Raw genomic sequence first — 21582 nt, forward strand, 5'->3', positions numbered from 1 at the left:
CATATAGAATCAAAAAGATCTGCTTTCTTCATCTTGTTCTCACCAAAGATCACATTGTTCCTGTACCTCCACATAATCCACAAATAAGCAGCCATAATAATGAACATATGGTCCTTCACTCTTGCCGTAAAATTCCAATTGTTTAACCAAGCCAAACCTTGATTCCAAGAGCAAAAGTGAGGCATATCTGCATTAGTCCAAAGTTGCACTCTGGACCACACTTGAGATGCGATCGGACATTCAAACAAGACGTGCTCCGTTGATTCGACGCTGAATCCGCATGAAGGACAATCAATGTGCATAATTTCCAAGCCCTTTTTAGACAGATTGAGACGAGATGGAAGTTTATTCAACTCCACCCTCCACATAAAAATATTAACTTTGCGAGGAAGGGTGTTAATCCAACGAGTAGAATGGCCATTCGAAGGTAACAACATATTGTCTATCATCATTCTCCCATCTTTAACTAAATAACAGCTTTGTTTCGAGATAGTGCAAGCCCACGAATCCATTTGACCCCCCAACACGAAAGAATCGATAACCAACTTTAAATCTTGCAAAAGAGCCTGATGACGACAAGAAGTTAACTCCCGAGACCAGTCCCAAACCCAAACCCCATTGATGAACCTGTCTGCAATAGTACAATCACCATTCATATCAAGAGAAAAAATACGACCAAACCTGGAAGCAAGCGAGCAATCACCAATCCAAATATCTTTCCAAAATTTAGTGTTTGCGCCATTTCCCACCTTTCTCTTGAAGACATTATTGAGAATTATATTTTGAGTATGTAGATCAGACCAAGAAGAAGTGATGGAACCCCATGTACCACGCCTATTATGTCTGATCTGAGCGCCCGAATTCTCATCACCATGAATTACCTTGATAACTTTCACCCATAACGCCTTGCTGTCGGTCAACAATCGCCACCTCCATTTCAACAATAAAGCCAAGTTGAAAGCTTTTAAGCTCCCCACATTAAGGCCACCTTTAGAATATGGAGCTAGAACTTGTTGCCAATTAATCCACGTCATCTTTCGCCCTTCTTCACCACCTCCCCAAAAAAATCTAGAACGTAAACTCTCCAATTTTTTAAGAACACCAACTGGGCATTTATATAATGAAAAAAAATAAATGCCCAAACTACCTAAAACAGATTTGATGAGCGTTAGACGTCCTCCCATAGATAACAAGTTACCTTTCCATCTGGATAACTTTTTAACAAATCGATCTTCCAACACCTTCCAGTTTTTCACTAACTTCATGTTGGCACCAAGAGGAAGCCCTAAATAATTAAGTGGAAAAGCACCAGCCATACAACCTGTTTGAGTAGCCATGATGCCTAATTCCACTTCCATAACACCCACACCATAAACCTTGGACTTATCTATGTTAATCTTCAATCCAGAAATATCATGAAACAAAGAGAACAACCTTATAATGTTCTCCATGTCCAAAGAATTCCATTCTGAAACAATCATAACGTCATCGGCGTAGAATAAATGAGACACGATAACCTCCGAATTAGCTATTCGAGCTCCCTGGATCAGACCTGAAGAAACATACTCATGCAATAAAATGTTTAGACCCTCCATGACAATTAAAAATAAAAAAGGACTTAAGGGATCCCCTTGTCGTAAACCCCTTAGATTAGGGAATTCACGAGTAGGACTACCGTTAATGATAACTGAAGATCTGGCCGACTTGAGACACATAAAAATCCAAGCAATCCAAGTCGAGCCGAAACCTAAACGCATCATCATATAATTCAAAAACTCCCAATTAACAGTATCGAATGCTTTCTCGAAGTCTACTTTAAATACCAGCATTTTCTTATTATTCTTCTTGTACCACTCTATGACTTCGTTAAGAATCAACGGACCGTCTAGAATTTGTCGACCTCTAATAAACGCCGTTTGTTCAGGGCTTATAATTTTGTCGATCACCTTAGCAAGACGAAGAGCTAGCAACTTAGCAATAATCTTATGAAATGCACCAATTAACGAGATCGGTATAAAATCGTTTGTGTGCATAGGCTTGGTGCTTTTCGGGATTAGAGTAATAAAGGATGAAGTCGCACCCTTAGACAACGACCGACAATTAAAAGCATTATTTACAGCTGATATAAAATCAGCCTTCATAATCTCCCAAAAGTATTTGATAAAATGAAATGAAAACCCATCGGGCCCTGGTGTTTTCTGACTCCCACATGACCACACCGCCTTTTTTATTTCCTGTTCCGTAAACTCACTTTCTAAGCTGACAACATCATCTCTATTCAGTGTAGAAAAAGGAGTTAGATTCGGAAACAGAACATCTGATTGCAGGGAAGAAAACTTGTTAGCGAAGAAATCAAAAAAATGATCTTTAATCTCTTTCGGATTGGAGTTCCACATACCATCGATGAGGATACCTTTGATTAGATTATGTTTTCGTTGATAATTAACCAAACCATGAAAAAATTGTGAATTTTCATCTCCCTCGATGTCCCACTTGATCCTTGATTTTTGTTGAATATCTAGATCATCCAGTTGAGAAATCTCTTCTACCTCAACGAAACTCTTTGTCCTCTCGTCTAACTCCTCGAGAGAGGCACAAGAGTTTTCCATTTTACATTCGATCTCGTTAATTCTCTCCTTTAACAAGTGAAGACGACTTTTGTCATTTAATCTATTTGCGACAACCCACGCCTTAATCTTTCGTTTTAGCCGTTTCATTTTCTCAAATAACCCCACGTTCATATCATGTTCTTTCCAAGCCGTGTCTACGAAATCTTTAAAACCATCTCTGTATAACCATGAGTTGAATACTTTGAACGGAATATGACCGAAATCCTTTCTATCCACTCGAAGAAATAAAGGAATGTGATCCGACCATCCCCTATTAAACGCCTCAACAGATAAATCCGGAATAGAGAGATTAACTTCTTGGGAAACAAAGAATCTATCAAGTAAACTCATCTTCGTTCCAGTTTTATTCATCCAAGAATATCTCCGATTGGCAAGCGGTAATTCAACTAGACCTGCATTAGCAATAAAACAATTGAAAAGAGAAGCCCCGGCGAAGTTAAAATGAGACCCGAATCTATCCGCCTCTTCTCGAACCTCATTAAAATCACCGAACATGATGTAAGACCCAGAGTGTTGAGATCTAAAATCAACTAAAAAATCCCAAAGATGAGCTTTGTCACGAATGTCTTGAGGGCCATAGACATTGACAAGAAAAAAAGGATCTTCCAACCCCGAAACTCTTCCTTTAACGATCACATAATGGTCATCGCACCATATACGCTCCCTACAAAAAAAAGAAGGATCCCATATCGACACTATCCCTCCCGAACGACCTCTCGATAGGGAACAAGCAAAATCAAAAGTCATATTACCCCACATCGTTTTTAAACGGAAAAAATCTAAATGCACCATCTTCGTTTCCTGAAGACCCAAAAACATAACACTATTACGAACGCATAGGTCTTTGACCCACAATAGTTTTCTCCTCTTTCTACACCCCCGCACATTAAGAGAAAGAATCTTCATTTATCCACGTGATAGGCTCCAATCCTGTCAATCAGATTATGGAAAGCATTCTGACAATCTGAGACATCAACTCCCATTTTCTCACCCAAGTCCATCATCTTTTCAAGTTCGCAAAAAATGGATCCACCATGAAATTTATGAAATCCTTTATAATTGTTACTTTCGTCAGTATCTGAAGGAACTTTTTTTGGTTGAGAGGAGTTCGATCCAGAGTTAAATTCTTTACCACCTTCACCTTTTTGAGTATCACAACTTTGATGAATCCCAACGGAATCGAAAACTGTTTCTTCCACCGCTTCATTTTGAACAAAAGTATCATTATTCTCTTCTTCATTCAAATCAGAATGAACTTCAAAATTCTCCTTGACCATATCCGAATTAATTGAATTAACTTCACTGTCAATGTCATCGTCCTTATCATTACCTTCTTTTCCCTTATCTAGAATCACATTCCAATCTCCAGTTTCATGCACTAATACCGCAAACTGTTTACCTTTCACTTTGACCTCAACTTCTTCATTTATCATAGATTTCTGTTTGGTTGCAACACATACTTTACCAACAGACATAGCTGCATCCTTGCCTTTTTCGAAGAACATGAATTTTCCGAATAAACCTGCTACCTTTTTATATGCAATTGTACCCCATGCACATAAAGGAAGGCCAACAATCTCAATCCAGACAAATCTCTCATCGGGAATAAAATGTTTGTAAACAGGTCTGACAATAGTATAAAAGTTCTTAAGAAAAACATTTTCCTTGAACTTGGTACAATCCTTAACTGAATCGAAATGTAACCATAACCAAAAACCTCCCACATGATGAATTGACACATTATAAAAGCCTTCTTCTTTACATATTCTATGAAAATTCAACATGGATTCAACTTCTTTCACTTTAATCAAGATAGCTTCCTGAGAATCAGGAAAAGTGACCACATCTTGATCAATTAAAGTAATTTTTTTGAGGATAATACCTGTCGTGCCTTTAGACTGATTACCTCCCGTCACAGCTTCAGCAAAGTTCAAATTACTAGTATTCCCCGGATCTGTCTCCTTGTTTACTGAAGTCTCCTCTTTGTTATAACCAGTGTCGTTTGGTTTAGAGTTAAACCTACGATGGCTGCCATTAGCTGATCGATTCTGATTCAGGTGACCTCTCCCCCCTTTTCGTAACGAGGATCGTTGGAACCTAGCCAATGAAGCAAATAAATGAAAATTGCCGATCCAAATATTAGCTAGGGATTTACCCACCAACTCCTCATCTTTGACACCCACGAACCGGACAAAACCAAACCTCTTCCCATTCTTTGACCGTTTGAAAGGAATGAAGGAATCGATGACATGACCAAACGATTCACAGGTATCTCTTAAACTTTTTGCTGTCATATCCTCCGGAAAGTTAGTGATGAAATACGTAGTCGTTACCTTTTCCAAATCCACAAACGGATCATCGATAGGAGAAGAAGTTTGTTTTCCATTCTTTCTGTGAACTAATCGCCATCGAGTATCCTTGGATTGATTAGTATGAACCCCAACCATGATCGAGACCCCCCACCCCGGAACGAATTCCGTAAAAAAACTCAGACGTGAATGGATCTGAGAATTTGAATTTTAACTAATCAAACGAAACTTCTTCTCCTATCGATGATCCGTTTGTGGATTTGGAAAAGGTAACGACTACGTATTTCATCACTAACTTTCCGGAGGATATGACAGCAAAAAGTTTAAGAGATACCTGTGAATCGTTTGGTCATGTCATCGATTCCTTCATTCCTTTCAAACGGTCAAAGAATGGGAAGAGGTTTGGTTTTGTCCGGTTCGTGGGTGTCAAAGATGAGGAGTTGGTGGGTAAATCCCTAGCTAATATTTGGATCGGCAATTTTCATTTATTTGCTTCATTGGCTAGGTTCCAACGATCCTCGTTACGAAAAGGGGGGAGAGGTCACCTGAATCAGAATCGATCAGCTAATGGCAGCCATCGTAGGTTTAACTCTAAATCAAACTATTTTTAATAAAGATAAATATTGATTAAATACAAATTTTTTTTTTAACGGCCTGGTTATACTCCCCACACACGCTAGAAGGAACCCGCTCTCGAATCTTCGCACTTACGTGAACCGGATCGATTTTATCATGTACCTACACCTGCCAGTAGCAAAGTCGTAGGGACCACAGCACCATAGGATGACTGTGTATACATAATATGCGGTAAACCTCCCCCCGGAATCGAACCCGCACCAATCGCGATAAGAGAATGCGGACCCACAGTCCAGAAGCTTGGTACCACTCAGCCATGAGCTCGGTGGTATTGATTAAATACAATTACTAAATAATCTCTAGAATATCTCAATATTATCTCCAAAAATATACCTCTACTATTTTAAAGGATTTATGCTATGCGGGGATATCAAACAAACTAGGACAATGATATCGTTTCATATCAAATTTCTACTGTACTTCATACTTCATATTCAAGGGTGGATCTTTGTGGAGACCAAAGGGGGCCATGGCCACCATAAATTTTTGGGTTAGTAATGTAATTTTTACTAGATTTTAAGAGCCCGTGCGTTGCACGGCAGCTCTAAAAAATAGTTTTCGTAATCGTTACTATTTGTAAAACATTGTTTGTTATTGTTAGCAGTTTAATGACGAAACACATCATAAACTTGTAACATTCTTAATGAACAACTTTATTGTGAAATAAAGAGTACCTCAGGAGCCAGCCATCCATCAGTTCTAGTCTCATCGGGTCATCAAGTCCCACATGCCACATATTGACCAGATATTTACATTATGATCCGCCAGTTAGAAGCTTGGTTATTATAAGCATACCGATGCCTTGCAAGATTTTCTAAACTGTGATCACATAGAATAAATTGACTTAACAAAACCAGATGTTTTAAAGACTTAATCAAAACCCAATGCTTTCTGGGTGATTTAAAGCTCTTTTCTTCATTCATTCAAGAAAATAATCAACCACATGGCGTGATTCTGGAATTTAGCATTCATCAAACAAACATCTATCAAAATCAAATTACAAAAATCATAAACAAAAACGATAAATCAAACACCTAAACTTGTAGAAAAATAAAACATTAAATCATAAGTTTATAGGTCTTCATCACAAGATCAACAGCCATTAAAAGTTGAACCAAGAATTTGTGAACACATATGAATACAACCAAATGATTTTCTTCTTCCAGCAGTAGACAAAGTCAAAGTCAGTTATAGCTTGGTATACTAGAAAATTTCATGTATACACACATCTTTGTAACAACATGCAAATAAGTATATACAAAATGGAATCCATGTACAATTTTAGAATCCTTAAATAAATGGAATCATAAATCTAAAAATGAAATAAAAAAAGGCAAAAAAAGAATGACATAACCCGTAATTGATACCTCAGGGTTAATCACATATAGTTCCGGCATTATGTCAGCACAATAAATTAGCACTCAACGGAGACCATAGCCTATAATCCAGATCTAAAGTTAAATTCCCGTAAAATAATGGATATTAATAAGTCCACAGTCACACCACTAAGAACGCATAAAACGTAGCTAAGATCTATAACTCGTGATTTAAAACATCTATTTGTAAGAACCCTTTAAACATAATATCCAATCTACAATTTCGTGAGGTGAGAATCCTGCAGCTGCCACCCAGGTTTATTATACAAACGTTACATACAAACTATTTAGGTTTATTATACGAATTCGTTAAAGAAACAAATAAATAACTTTAAAAAGATAGTTACAAACTAAAAATATAAAAGAAATAGACACTTGACTCGCATAATAACAAACAAAGAGTTCAAAACTACATAACTTATTGTAATAAGGATTTGTGTGCTATCATCTTACCCAAGTACATTTACATGGTCTTTCCTATGAAACCGGGTCAAGTTACATCAAATTACGGTATAAAGTCGTTTACGGTATAAAGTCTCGAAATCAAATGGTGAAATCCGATCGATACGGTATTCCGATGTTACAAGTCTTGAAACCGGTTCAAGTTGCATCAAATTAGTACTTAACAAATTTAACACAAAGAAAACTCCAATGTGAAACCAATGAAAACAAAAAAGCCAGTATATGTAGAGCACCTTTGTTTGTGTTCCTTGTACACCTTTGTTCTTGTCATATATTCTGCACATAATATAGGAACACCATAAATTGATTTGATAATATGGATAAAGTAACACACAAATAAACATAACAGTTTGTAAGCAAAAATAAATACGGAGTACATACTATAGTACTTGATCTGATTATGATCCCTTCACAAAGCCCAATTATTTGCAGTATAAAATCTGATTATGATCCCTTCACAACAACTAACTCATTGTATCTATAAGGTCATTACAATGTAAAATCCTTTTCGTATGCGCCACATAGACCACAGAGCAACTCTTAACTCAAATAGAAACGGCATTGCATGAAGAGTCAACTAACATGTTATATATACTTATTTGGCATAGTTTACTTTTAAGTCAACAAAAGTCGTTGACATGGTTTTCACTAAACCCTAATGTAAACTGCACATAGTAGGTCATAACTCAAATAAAAACAGCATAGCATGATTATGGATGATCTATGATTAGCATATAAAAAGTCAACAAAAGTCGTCTACTGATTTTCTGCTAAACCCTAATGTATGCAAGTTCATACAATCCTTTGTGTATGCACAACGTAGATCATAGAGTAACTCTTAACCCAAATAGAAGTAGTATAGTATGAACTAACATAGGGGCTATTTTGACCGAAACTAACAAACTGCATATAGGTGATTCAACGGATTCTAAATAGCATCAAACTGATACAACTCATATAGACGTAAAAAATAATGATAATGATTGAAACTAAAAAAAAGATATGATAAAAAAATAAAGATAACCTGAGTTTTTGATGACGATCAAAAACAATCTTAAGCAATCCTTTATGCACATTCATATGAGTAGTCACCTACAAAAGAAACATTGTAAGATTGTTTAGTGTTAAGAATGATAAATAAATATAAGGAAAGAGAATTAAATCAAATTGTATGATTAACAAAAAATTGTTAATTTATCCTGCAAAAAGTGACTAAACTATTTTTAATATAGATATGTAGCAATCTATATATAAAAATCGTTGACAAAAAATCGTTAATTAATCTTACAAAAAATCGTTAATACGTAAGAGGTAGTGATGTGTGGATTAGAAAAAGAGAAATAAAAATGTTTTTAATATAGATTAAAAATTGGTACCGGTTAAACATACAAATTTCCACTTACAGATTAAGAATTTTGTCATGTTTAAACATACAAATTAAATACAAAAAAAAAGAGCTAAAAATTGTCTGTAAACCACTCACACACTACGCATGTATTTGGATCAATACCAGGAGGCAAATTTCCACTTGGGATAGGCTCAATCTGCAAAATAAAGAAGACTAAAAAAGGCAATTTAAAAATAAAAAACCCCGAATAACTATAGTAAATCAGATCTTATAAGGAGAAGGTAAAATGGCAGAGGGATCCAGCATGAAACTACACACCATCACCAACGAAACACACTTGAAAAAAAAATCAGATAGTATACACAATTCTGTTATAAAAGCCTAAAACATACAAGTACAGAGACACAATATGTTCTAACTGCAACCAATCCTTACTAACATTTGACGGTTCTTATACAACTTATTACAGGGATATGATTTTATGTACACGTGTAGAACAACTTATTAGAACCCTTACAATAACATGAAGAACAAATATACCTTCAGTCTAAAATCAATCGTAGTAAACAATACCCCAATAACAATCGCATGAAATGAACGGAATTGAAAACCTAACCTTACACCATCTTCAATCGCTTCAACCGGCAGAAGTAGTAGTCGGTGTTAACATGGCATTCGCTAAATTAAAAGAACAACCTATAATCACACAAATGGATCGATGAGGATGCAACAAATAGGCAAAATCAATGAAAAGATATCAACTAAAAGGACTCTAACACCTCACTATGACATAATTACCACAACAAAGCACCTCAAAAATCATCTCCATCAAACCATTTAGTGTCATAGCTATTCAAAATTGCATCAACGTATTGCCACTAACCTGAGTCAATAGCACTTAAAGATTTAGGATCAAGAGCCTACTAAATGCAGAATTTCTACATGTCTACTTAAATTTCTGTGAATTAAATTAGTAACACAAAGATGCAAACTGTAGAATAACATTACATCAAGCAAACCCTCAAATACTCATCATTAAATTTGAGTCAAACACAACAAATCAATAATTCTTTAAACAGTTATAATCACCCCTAAAATAAATTATATAAATGATAACCAAAATTTAAAGTAAAAGATAAAAAAAGAAAAAGATATCGTACCTTCTGGAACTGAATTTCGCAGATGAAGAAGGGTTTTTGTGACTGTGCTGGAAATTAGCACTTAATAACTTCATAGGATAAAAGGATAAAGAAGATGAACAACCGATAATCACCCCTAAAATAAATTATATAAATGATAACCAAAATTTAAAGTAAAAGATAAAAAAAGAAAAAGATATCGTACCTTCTAGAACTGAATTTCGCAGATGAAGAAGGGTTTTTGTGACTGTGCTGGAAATTAGCACTTAATAACTTCATAGGATAAAAGGATAAAGAAGATGAACAACCGATCTGCAAATGGATTTGAAAATCGAAATAGCAAACCCAATCTGAACAGTTTTTCAACCCATCTGAAATCAAAATCAAAAACTGGAATATCAATCCTGCGATTGTATTCGGCATATGATTGAGATCCAATTTCACACTGATCAAGTTTTGGTGGAGCTTGACCACCGGCGAACTGCCGTAGAAATTGCAGTGGTTACAACTACCACAAACCTCCGATTTATCAGCCATCGCAACCCTAATTACTAATTGAAGATCCTTCCGGCGAGTCTTAAAAAACTGGCTATATGAAATAAAATTTATACCGACTTGTGGCTAGAATCCAAACGGATTAAATAGTGTTACCGGAGGCCTCTATTACGGCGGCATGCGGCCATCATCGCCATTTAGAAGGATAGGGTTTTTTCATGTTGAAGAGAGAGGTAAACGATTGGTTTTGTGCGTATTTTTTGTTAATGAAAGTGGTTTTGAGGAGTTATGATCTTCAACCGTAATTGTACACAGACACGTGCAATTTTGTTGTAATTAGCAAAATTAATTATGATTAAATGACGAATTAACACATGGATTTATGAGCTGAGGGTGAATGACGGACTGACAGGTGTCAATATGCCCCTTGCTTTGTAAGATGTAGAGATGGGCAAATATGAGCTTTTGGATATATAAAACAACAAGGTTATATAGCTAATTCCAATTTAACGAAGTAACTGGGAACAATTTTAGAATTAGGGTTTATGTTTGAAAGAGGAATTTTAATTGCAGGTATGAATCTGAGTTTCACGAAGATAACAATTTTCGAAATGTTTCACTAAATATCCCTAGTTATTATAGTATAGTTAACTTAAAGACCTCAAGTTTTTTACTTTAACGTATTAGTCCCTAGTTCAATAGTCTCTATACCTGCACAGCTACTCAGCTAGTATTACTCCGTAACCTATATTTTTCTTTAATCTTTTATCTTAAATGTTGGAATTTTTATACTACAAGTCTACAACCATTATTTGATATAAATGTTGGAATTTTTATACTACAAGTCTACAACCACTATTTGATAAAATTATATATAGTTAATATTATAATTGTGATACCCTGATAGTTTAAATTAATTATTTAATAATGTAATGTAATATATCGTTAAATTTGATTTTGAAGTTAGCTGAAGTAAAAAAAAGCTTGGACGCTCGTTTTTTGCCCGAAATAAAAAAAAAAAGTTTGAGCTTTCATTTTCGCCCTCCTACTAAAAACTTTCAAGTTGAATCAGATTTCTTTTTGAGAAATTCTACAATGACATAAACTTTACATAATATTTTCTACATGCTGACATGGCGATACAAGTAGACCTCACACGTCATTTAATTAACCAGACCAATCTACTAACATAACTAACCCACTAACCACACCAAAATTAAATACAGTAATAAATTTTCTTAATTTTTTTCACCTATTTGTCAATTGAATTTCCCAATTACAGCACCCCAATAACAAATTGGATTATACAACCGCTTCAATTGAACGAGATGTACATCGTACACGATCAATATGTTTATGTTTTTTTTTTTGAAAAGCAAGCAAAAAATTTATTAAACACCAACACAACCAAAAAATACAACGCGCAAAGATCATTATGTTTATGTAGCCGTCTAATTTCTCTTCTCTTCAATCGTTTTTTTTTCTTTCTTCGATATATACATCCCAATAAATGTGGATCCATTGATCATCACCATTGTTTTAATTTCTTCATTAAACACATCGGATCAATCATCATATGCCTATTTTCCTTTATACGATGATGACTTATCATCGGGTACACAAGAATCTCGTAGCAAATAGATTAGCGGCGCGAAAAAACATAAATGAAGATGAATTTCATCAAGGTATACATGCTCGAGGGAACCATGACAGTAGTGTTCTTCATGATCGTAATATTGAATTTGTAACTCTTTATAGTGTTTATGGAAACTAAAGAGTAGTGCTACTTCAATTTGTGTTTCCTTTGGTTGTATTAGTGCTTTTGTTCATATTGTAATTCGGTTTTAAATTCATAAAATGCTTTTGAGTCTGTTCCAACAAAAAAATAACAGAAATAACACAAACCATTTTGCATCGAAAAATAGTTCTCGAGGTAAAATAGAAGAAGATGATCATGGATTTGTTAGTGGGTGTTTATGTTTGAAACAAATAATCAAAAACGAATAAATTATTAATCAAGAAAATCTAATTATTTAATTTAGGTTTAGTCCTAAGGTGTGAAAAAACTAACATTTATATCGCTTTAATATCTTACTTGTGAACCACCATCGTAGGGGGAAGACCAGAGCGCCACGAGGACTTACAAGACGCTGATATAGAACTATCCCATAACGACACGGATTGCGAGAGGATTAGCCAAGAGGAAGTAAGATTGGCACTACGAAAGATGGGGAGAAATAAATCAGTGGGACCGGATCAGATCCCTATTGAGGCGTGGTGGTGCCTTGGCGACGCTGGTGTTAGGTGGTTGACTTGCCTTTTTAACAAGACGTTTCGAAGCTCTAAAATGCCTATGGAATGGAGACTGAGCGAGACTATTCTCATGTATAAGAACAAGGGGGATGCTCAATGTTGCGGTAACTATAGAGGCATAAAATTACTTAGTCATACTATGAAGCTTTGGGAGAAAGTGATCGAGACTAGACTTCGACGCGAAACCAATGTTTCGGAGAACCAATTTGGTTTCATGCCAAAGCGCTCTTCGATAGAGGCAATACATATTATTAGGAACCTTATGGAGAAGTATAGAGAAAAGCAAAAGAACCTATAGATGGTTTTCTTAGACCTGGAAAAGGCCTACGATTGCGTGCCACGAAACTTGATTTGGAAGACCCTTAAGGATAGGAGTATCTCGAGTAGGTTAATTAATGTTATTAGGGATATGTACGAAGGGGCGAAGTCTTGTGTTCGTACACCGGTGGGAAATACTGAAGTCTTCCCAATAGAAGTAGGCCTGCATCAGGGATCTGCCCTTAGCCCTTTTCTATTCGCTTTGATCCTTGATGAACTTTATCGAGGGATACAAGAGTGCATCCCTTCGTGCCTGATTTTTGCCGATGATATTGTGCTTGTTTCGGATTCTAAAGAGGATCTTAATAGAAGACTAGAGCAATGGAGGATGGCCTTAGAAAGTAATGGCCTACTCATTAGTAGACATAAGACGGAATATCTTAGTTGCGATTTTGATAGGAATGATGACGATCTAAGTGATGGAGTGAACATCTGCATTGGAGACCAAATCTTGCATCCACAAACTTCGTTTAGATACCTGGGCTCGGTGCTCCACAAATCGGGGAGGATAGATGAAGACGTGTCGCACCGAATTAAGGTAGGGTGGGTGAAGTGGAGAGCAGCGACTGGAGTCTTATGCGACAAGAAGATCCCCCTTAAGCTGAAAGGAAAATTCTTCAAAGTGGCAATTAGACCTGTCATGTTATACGGATAGGAGTGTTGGCCAACGACGAAAGCACAAGAGAGGAGAATGGAAATGGCAGAGATGAGGATGCTTAGGTGAACATGTGGTAAATGCATGTTAGATATGATTCCAAATAGTGTTTTTAGGGAGAACCTGAAAGTTAGAAGCATCATCGACAAGCTTAGAGAAGAACGGCTTCGATGGTTTGGGCATGTGAGAAGACGACCTCCTACTGCCCCTGTTAGGAGGGTCGAGGCACTTACGGTTGACGGCGTACGGAGAAGGGGTAGACCTACGCGTAGGTGGGAGGATAGAATAAAGCTCGACTTGAAGGATCTTTTATTGACCGAGGACATGACCTCTGATAGGGCTGCGTGGAGGACTAGAATTAGAATAGACGAGTAGGTTGTTTGGTTTGTTTGTGTGTTTGTGGGTCTGTGTGGGTGTCTTCTGTCACTATGTTCTTGTTGGTTTGTTGTTATTTTTTTGTATGTTTTCTTTTGTTGTGTGATCTATTGTTTTTTTTTTTATGGACCCATGCTTGGTTTGTGTAGGTTTGGGCGTGTTGGTTTCCCTATGTTTGTATGGATGTTCGTGTTTGTATGTATGTATTTATGTTTGTTCGCAGGTTTATGTATGTTTGTTTGTTTGGATGTACGCTTGTTTGCTTTTCTGCATGCCTTGGATTGTATGTATGTATATTTGTATGTTTGTTTATTTATATGTATGTATGTATGGTTCTATGTTTGGATGTATGTATATTCGTATGTATGTATGTTTTCTATCTTTGTATGCGTTTGTAGGTTTTCCCGTATGTAGGAATGCGTGTAGGTAGGTATCTATGATTGTACGTTGGTATGTTTATGTAGGTTTGGGTAGATACGGTTTTATGTATGTTTGTAGGTTTATTTTTTAGATTTGCTTGCTATGATGTGTTTTTATCTGTATGTGGACATAAATGCTTTTTGCTCCTTTAGGGCAGCTTTACTTTATACGCCTTGTGCTCCGAAGAACACTCTAAGGTACCTTTTTTTTTTTTTTTTTTTTTTGATACGGCTCTGTTTCGAGAGCCATCAGCAAGCGTCTACTTATTGGCGACTTGACTGTAGCTTAGAGCCTAAATCGAATCCCAGGCAACACTTAAAACCCATGGAAATTTGTTACACCATTTTCATGGCGTCGACATTTACTTTTTACGAGTTATTTATTTATTTATCAATTTTTTTTTTCATCTTTGTGGTCGGAGATCCGTTAGAAGCAATTTTCTTATCCGTCGAACATAAAGAGGGAGGACTTTCTCTACCCTTGTGAGTGTTTCACTCGGGGTGGTGAAATTTTGTCCTAGGGTAGAGGAAGTATTGTCTAAGTCCCACCTCCCCCATACCCTACATATGTGGGATTGGGTATTGTTGTTGTTGTGAACCACCATCGGTTCACTCGACATTAATCTTATTTTGTATTGGATGACTTTCTATGGGACAACTGCCAGTTGTTGGAGCGAACTGGATGATCGGGTTTAAGGTTTTACGTATACTGCCTTTCATTATTGTATCAAGAAGTACAAATATTCGGCATTGATCACCGATTGTACAACAAAAACACCAATTATCGTAATACTATCCATATCAAGGAAAAATTATTTCCTCCAATCATATGTATGATTTGATTTTTATAGCTCACAGGTAACATGTTTTAAAACCATTTTCTAATTCTTGGGCATCTAAGTTTTTCCTTATTTATACAATCTTGTTTACACTTTCTTGACAATGATTGTGTACATCTTACCTCCCCCATAACCTCACATATGTGAGATTGGGTTTTGTTATTGTCCCCATTTAGAAAGCCACAATTATAAGTTGTATTTTCGACAGGACAAATAATTAATTTTAAAAATATCTGCGAGTAAAAAATAGGTCACCTGAAAAACAAATCTCTCATCCATATCGTCAATAGATAAAAGGGTCAATCACCAAAATACCCATTTTTTTGGTCTTTTCTGAGCTGGTACCCAAAAAAAAAAAACCTTGACAAAATGCCCGCGCAAGGCGCAAGAGACCTTGCGACTTGCGTCCTTGCGTCCTTGCGCCTTGCGTCCTTGCGCCTTGCGTCCTTGTGTTAAAAAATTAGGTCAAATATAGAAATCAGACACCACATACACACACACACCCCGACATTCAGCTCTTGCGACCACTTTGCGACCGACGGCGATTACAAAGAACCTTGCACTTGCGACCCCCTTGCGACCCGTCTACCCTTGCGACCTTTCTTCTGAGACTCACCACATCACCACCACCACCACCACCATCGCCAGCACCACCGCCATCAGTACATCTCACCACCATTACCATCACCGCCTCCATTAGCATCACCATCACCACCACGATTGAGAAAAAGGAAGAGAAAAAAACCGACAAAAAACGTGATCAATATGTCACAAGAACAGGTAAGTGTTTCCTTTCAACTATCTCCGTTCGATTACTCCATTTCTATGTCGAAAATGATATATAATTTTTGTTGCACACCAAGTGTTCGATGAAATGCTTCAACGAGCTTGGTGATGCAAAACTCACTTATAGTGTTGCTAGATTTGTTAAAGTTACAGTATTTGGAAGCTAACATTTTATAAAAACTGGAACACGATTGTTTTAGGGCTTAAAACTAGAATCTGGTATAGGCGCAAGGAAAGTCTTGCGTCCTTGCGTTTTGTCCCTAGTAGCTGGCGCAAGGCACGTCTTGCGTCCTTGCGCCTGTGTGATACACGAGACGCAAGGTGCGACTTGCGTCCTTGCGCCTGTATTTTTCTTCTGAAAAACTGTCTGTTTCAGGGATATGTTGAGGCGAAGTTGACGATGAAGAATATGCTTAATGTTATACCTCAACTAAAGGCATCAATGACTGAGAATCAACAAAAAAATTTTAGGGGAACTTGTTTTGGTCCTTGGCTAGATCTTTCTTACACCGGCAATGATCCGGGCCTTGTACATGCAATGCTCCAAAGAAAGAGTGAGCGACCGATAGGAATAGATGAAAAGTACCCTGCTGATGATGAAAAGCCCTTATCCTTGCGCCTTGCGTTTACACGCAAAGGCGCAAGCCGCAAGGTCGCAAGGTCTAAAGATACTTGCGCCTTGCGCGGGCAAATTCTCAAAAAAAAAAAAAAGGGGGTTCCAGCTCAGAAAAGGCCAAAAAAATGGGTATTTTGGTGATTGACCCTAGATAAAAGACCTTTCATTCGATATATATCCTCACTTCTTCTATTCATTAATAATGTACCAAGCCAGAAGTTGGCCTATATAATAGAGCACTCAATAGTTAATCCATATGTCACAAAAAGTCAAGGTTGCAAAAATTGTTACTCTGGAGTACTCGGTCGGGACTTTTATGGGAGTACTCAACAACTCGGGGTGTACTCAGATGTTGACCAAGTTTGAATTTGACCAATTTTGACCGATTTTGACTTAGTTGTCAAGTTTTTGACAGATTTCTAGACTAATCCCAACTTTTTCCGAGCTTGACCGAGTTTTGATCGAGTTTGACCGAGTAACAATCGTGCACTTGATATGGGAAAGCCACAAAACCAACCTTTTCCAAATCTAAGGTCCCTTCACAAACACTATGCTGAGTTGCTGACTGAAGAAACGCCAGGATCATGAGTTAAAACTTGTTAATCTAACAACCATAACTCAATGCATGCATTTTGTTAAAAATTTAAAGGCTATATATAATAAATAACAAGACCTGCATGCATTTTTCCGATGAACAAGCAAATAATTACACATAACATGAAAAGAGAGACAACCTTTCTATATCAAATCCTCCTATCCCAAGAACATAGTCCAAATCCACTTGGCCATATACAGTACGTTTCAATTCAGCCATACGATTTATTCCCTGTATTTCAAGGTCATTAAGGTAAAAGATCGGAGCAGATCAATCAATTCATAAAAAAAACATACCTTTAACCCAAAAAATACACAAAAACAGATACAGTCAACCAAATAAATAACTGTACACCTTTATCTGGTGAACCAAAGTAGCAACTTCTTCATTTCCAACAAGATCAGTCTGAAGAGCAACATTATATAAACCAATACCTCACAGGATATTATATAAACTAAAATCTGCATAGTAAAAAATGTAAATAATCGTTAAACATATAGGTACCTTATTGACTATTATACTATCAGCATAATCAATTTGCTCAACTGCTTCATTAACAACTGCAAAAGGTCTGTTTAATAGGTGCTGGATTTGCAAACCTGCAAATTTATAAACGTTGTGACCACAATTAGATAAACTTGAAATCAAGTTTGAATCAAACATGTAAATATTTAAGTAGTTATACATTTTCAACTGACAAAATAAAAAACAAAAGTAGATAATTAGGAACCTTGAAATTGAATTAACCAAATATACGAGCGAACTAACAAGTTATTAGTAACACTGGGGTACTTGTTATGTCTGTTTGAATAACATCACATAATATCATTAGCTAAAATCCTAAATTGTCAACTATTTAACCTAATTTTACGATATTAAAGATTGAAGTAGAAATTTATATTAAGAAAGGACAACCTTTTCGGAACCTAAGAAGCCGGTAATGATTGTTGCCGGAATTCGATTATCCGGCTTCATGAGGGCATCGGTATCTTCGTCCTGTTGTGTTGGTGTTGCCGTTGCTGAAACGGAAGGTTACGTGAGAATCGTTTAGAGTTAGTATATCGAAGTGGTGAATGAACGGAATTGGTAAAATAACGGTGCCGAAAAGTGATGGTTCGGAAATGATTGGTGAATAGTAAGGTTGTATTATGAAGTTTGGCTAATCTGACGAAGGTGTTGGTTAAGTTGATCGATGTTGACGCGCCATGGCTGCTGCTGCTGCCAGTCGGTTAAGTTTAGCAATGATGGTTTTATTTTGAGGTTTATGATGGTAAAGTAGTGCGATTGATTTTGGTTACCGTCTTAGGTCCAATCCCAGATTCCCAGGTTTAACATCATATTATTTTTTTGAATGCAAATATGTACGATAACTATTTAGAATACCCGCTATCAGAATCGATAAATCCTCTAATAATATGTACGGAGTATTAATTAGTTGTATAGATTATAAAGGCAAGCTGCATATTATTGATGAATTTATCAATTTCGATGTGAATACATATATTACTCGTATATACACTGTATAAGTTTTTTTTTTTTTTTTTTGGATAAACAAGGAAACCTTCCTATGAACGAGCACACTGGCTCCCCCGTAGAAGGTAAAACCTCGGGTAATCAAACCTCCAGAGCGCGAGACCTGGTACCGGGTGAATTGCGCATTATGCGCACCCTCTAGTCACACTCCCTTTTTGAACAATTTGACATAGCCAGTAATTGAACCCGGATGGTGTGCTTGATTGGGCAACTCGATGGCCACTCAGGCAAGCCTGAATGGTTACTGTATAAATGTATATAAGCCCAAGTAGTTGACTAAGTTAATTGGCCGATTAGGTACAAAGGAAAAAAGCCACCTTAAACACACAAGACCATTCTTATCGGTGACGGGGTGTTACAGTGATGGGGCGTAATGAGGGTATTTTTGTGGGTTATAGTGTTAGTGGCGGAACTAGGATTTTTTTCACCGGGAGCAAAAAAAAATTTAAAACCGTAGCAATTTTTTTGGACAACATATGGAGATTTCGCGGCAAAACATCAAGGTTTTTAGGCAAATTATGAAAGTTTTAGACCAACATTTGAAAGTTTTTGGGCAAAAAAAATCCACCGTGAGCAAAGTCGAAAAACTCAAAATTTTTACACTGAAAAAAATAATCCACTGGGGGCGGGCTCCCCCTGCCCCCATGTAGTTTCGCCCATGTATAGTGTTGATTTGGCAAATGTGGTGACGTGATGAATTTGTAGTGATATGGCATGAGGGTTGTGTGATGATGTACTTGGTCTCACATTTTTATTTTCGTTTTTCATTTTTTTATAACTTATTAATTTTATTATTTAGTTTATTATTCTTATTCTTATTATTATTTTTATTAACATAATATAATAATTTTTTTAAACATCACTTTTATTAATAACATAAAACGATTACATTTTTTTAATTAAACTAAACATAATAATGAAACTAAACAATTAAAATAACAACAAAGTTATTAGAAATCATCGGAATCATCCAAATAAAACTTGCCATCAGTGTCGTATTGTGATCCGGAGAATACATACTCTTCATCATCAGCGTCCACAACATACTCGATATCATCACTGAATTCAATACACACCACAATTTTTTCATTGTGTGTCACTGCTCGACCAACTAGAGCATTCCAGTCTTTCTCATTTTCAAGAACTTTGGCCGAAGAGTTGGAGTTTATAAAAAATCACACTTGTTTGTGAGTCCCATACACCACTTATGTGGTATTGGGTTCTGTTGTTGCTGTACTTGTTTGTGAGTAACAGGTATTTCTTCATTTAATAATGCAAGTACATTCGGTAACACCAAAATGCGCACTTCCAAAGTAAACTCTATTTCTTCATCACCGGAATACGTCTTTACTTCCCGGTCAAATTCACCGCCAAATTTAACCTCTATCACAACACGTGTTTGACTCATGTTTAAGTGGAAGGTATTAGGTTTGTTGATTTTATAGGAAAATAAGAAGTGAAGGAGGTGTAATTGAAAGTTAAAAGGAATGTGGTATTTATATAAGAAGAAATAAGAAAACGAAAAAGAAAAAAAAAAGGTATTTCAAAACCAAATGGCTATATAACCGTTTGGTTGATTTGCTGGCTTCATTTCATTGGATAAACCCGTTCGATAACCTGCAACTCGTTTTAGTGATGAGGCCATCACGCCTAAAATTTTTTCCGTCTATCACGCCTCAATATGGCTCGATGGGAGCACGATAGGAGTGTTTTGGTGGTGATCAAGCTTAGTTAAAAATGGTCTAAGCCCATACGGGGTTTGGCAATGTAATTTCATTTCCAATGCAATTTTTTGCTTTCCATATAAAAGGCATCTTAACCTCTATCTCGATACATTTCCCACAACCATAAACCTAAAAACCTCCCATTGCCAACCACGGTCACCGGTACCACCCAAGCTGTCGTCCTCTCATTTTCTACTCTAAACTTCTGGTTTTCTACTCCAACAACCATAATCCGCCACCACCAAAGTTATTAAATTGCTCGTTGTTTATTCTATAACATCATCGTTGTCGACCGCCATTTTAAGCCGTTGTCAACCTTTTTTTTTTACTTTAAACCGCCGTGTCCTGATCTGGTGATGGGTTGGAGTAGATAACCAGATCTGGTGATTTTTTAATAATCGGTCCGTTACCTTTTCTCAGATCTGGTATCATTTGTTTCAGATCTGGAGTATTTTTCAGATTTGGTGGGCTTTGGTAGTTTTTCTAGCGGTGGTGATAGATTCTGCTAGAGTTTTCCGGTTGTGAAATTGTTCAAGAAAAAGAAACAAAAAGCAGTTGTTAGTAAAAAATATACAGATCATGGTTTCGTTTGGAAACTTACTTGAACAACTCAGTGCATATGTGATGATTAAGTGGTGTATTAAAGTGATTAAGTAGTGTATTAAATTGTTTGCTAAATAGATTATTAAGAATCATTGAAGAGCATACAAAATCCAAGTAAAAAAGTTGAAAAAGTGAAGTTAAAAATTTGTAGAAAAGCTAACAAACTAGAGTTACAAGTAAAATTATTAAAAAGTTAGTTTGTCAAATAAACCAAGTCATCACTTGTTGCTACTTGCTTGTAACATTACCCAACCCCATAACCGTAATTAGCAACAGGGTTTATAATACTAATAATGTCAATGTTTTTAGTTTAGTTGCTGAACACTGATTCTTTCTCATACTTCAGATCTGAAACACTCATTTTAGTTATACTTCATTTTATTTATTTATTTATTTTTTGGAAAAAACAGC

At 36.3% G+C, this 21582-nt stretch overlaps 1 long non-coding RNA gene and 1 pseudogene across 1 annotated transcript; both read right to left on the bottom strand.

Annotated features, from left to right (window-relative positions):
- Nucleotides 1–7324: 7324 nt before the first annotated feature.
- On the bottom strand, nt 7325–10028 carry LOC139867464 (uncharacterized). The gene is made up of 4 exons (XR_011765842.1): nt 9922–10028; nt 8897–9457; nt 8438–8505; nt 7325–7689 (listed from the first exon to the last, which is right to left on the bottom strand). It is a non-coding gene; the product is annotated as an uncharacterized lncRNA (long non-coding RNA).
- Nucleotides 10029–15327: 5299 nt separating this feature from the next.
- Nucleotides 15328–20252, bottom strand: LOC139867844 (uncharacterized; annotated as a pseudogene).
- Between the last annotated feature and the right edge of the window lie 1330 nt (nt 20253–21582).

This window comes from Rutidosis leptorrhynchoides, chromosome 9 (genome assembly GCF_046630445.1).
Source record: "Rutidosis leptorrhynchoides isolate AG116_Rl617_1_P2 chromosome 9, CSIRO_AGI_Rlap_v1, whole genome shotgun sequence".
Lineage (NCBI taxonomy): Eukaryota > Viridiplantae > Streptophyta > Magnoliopsida > Asterales > Asteraceae > Rutidosis > Rutidosis leptorrhynchoides.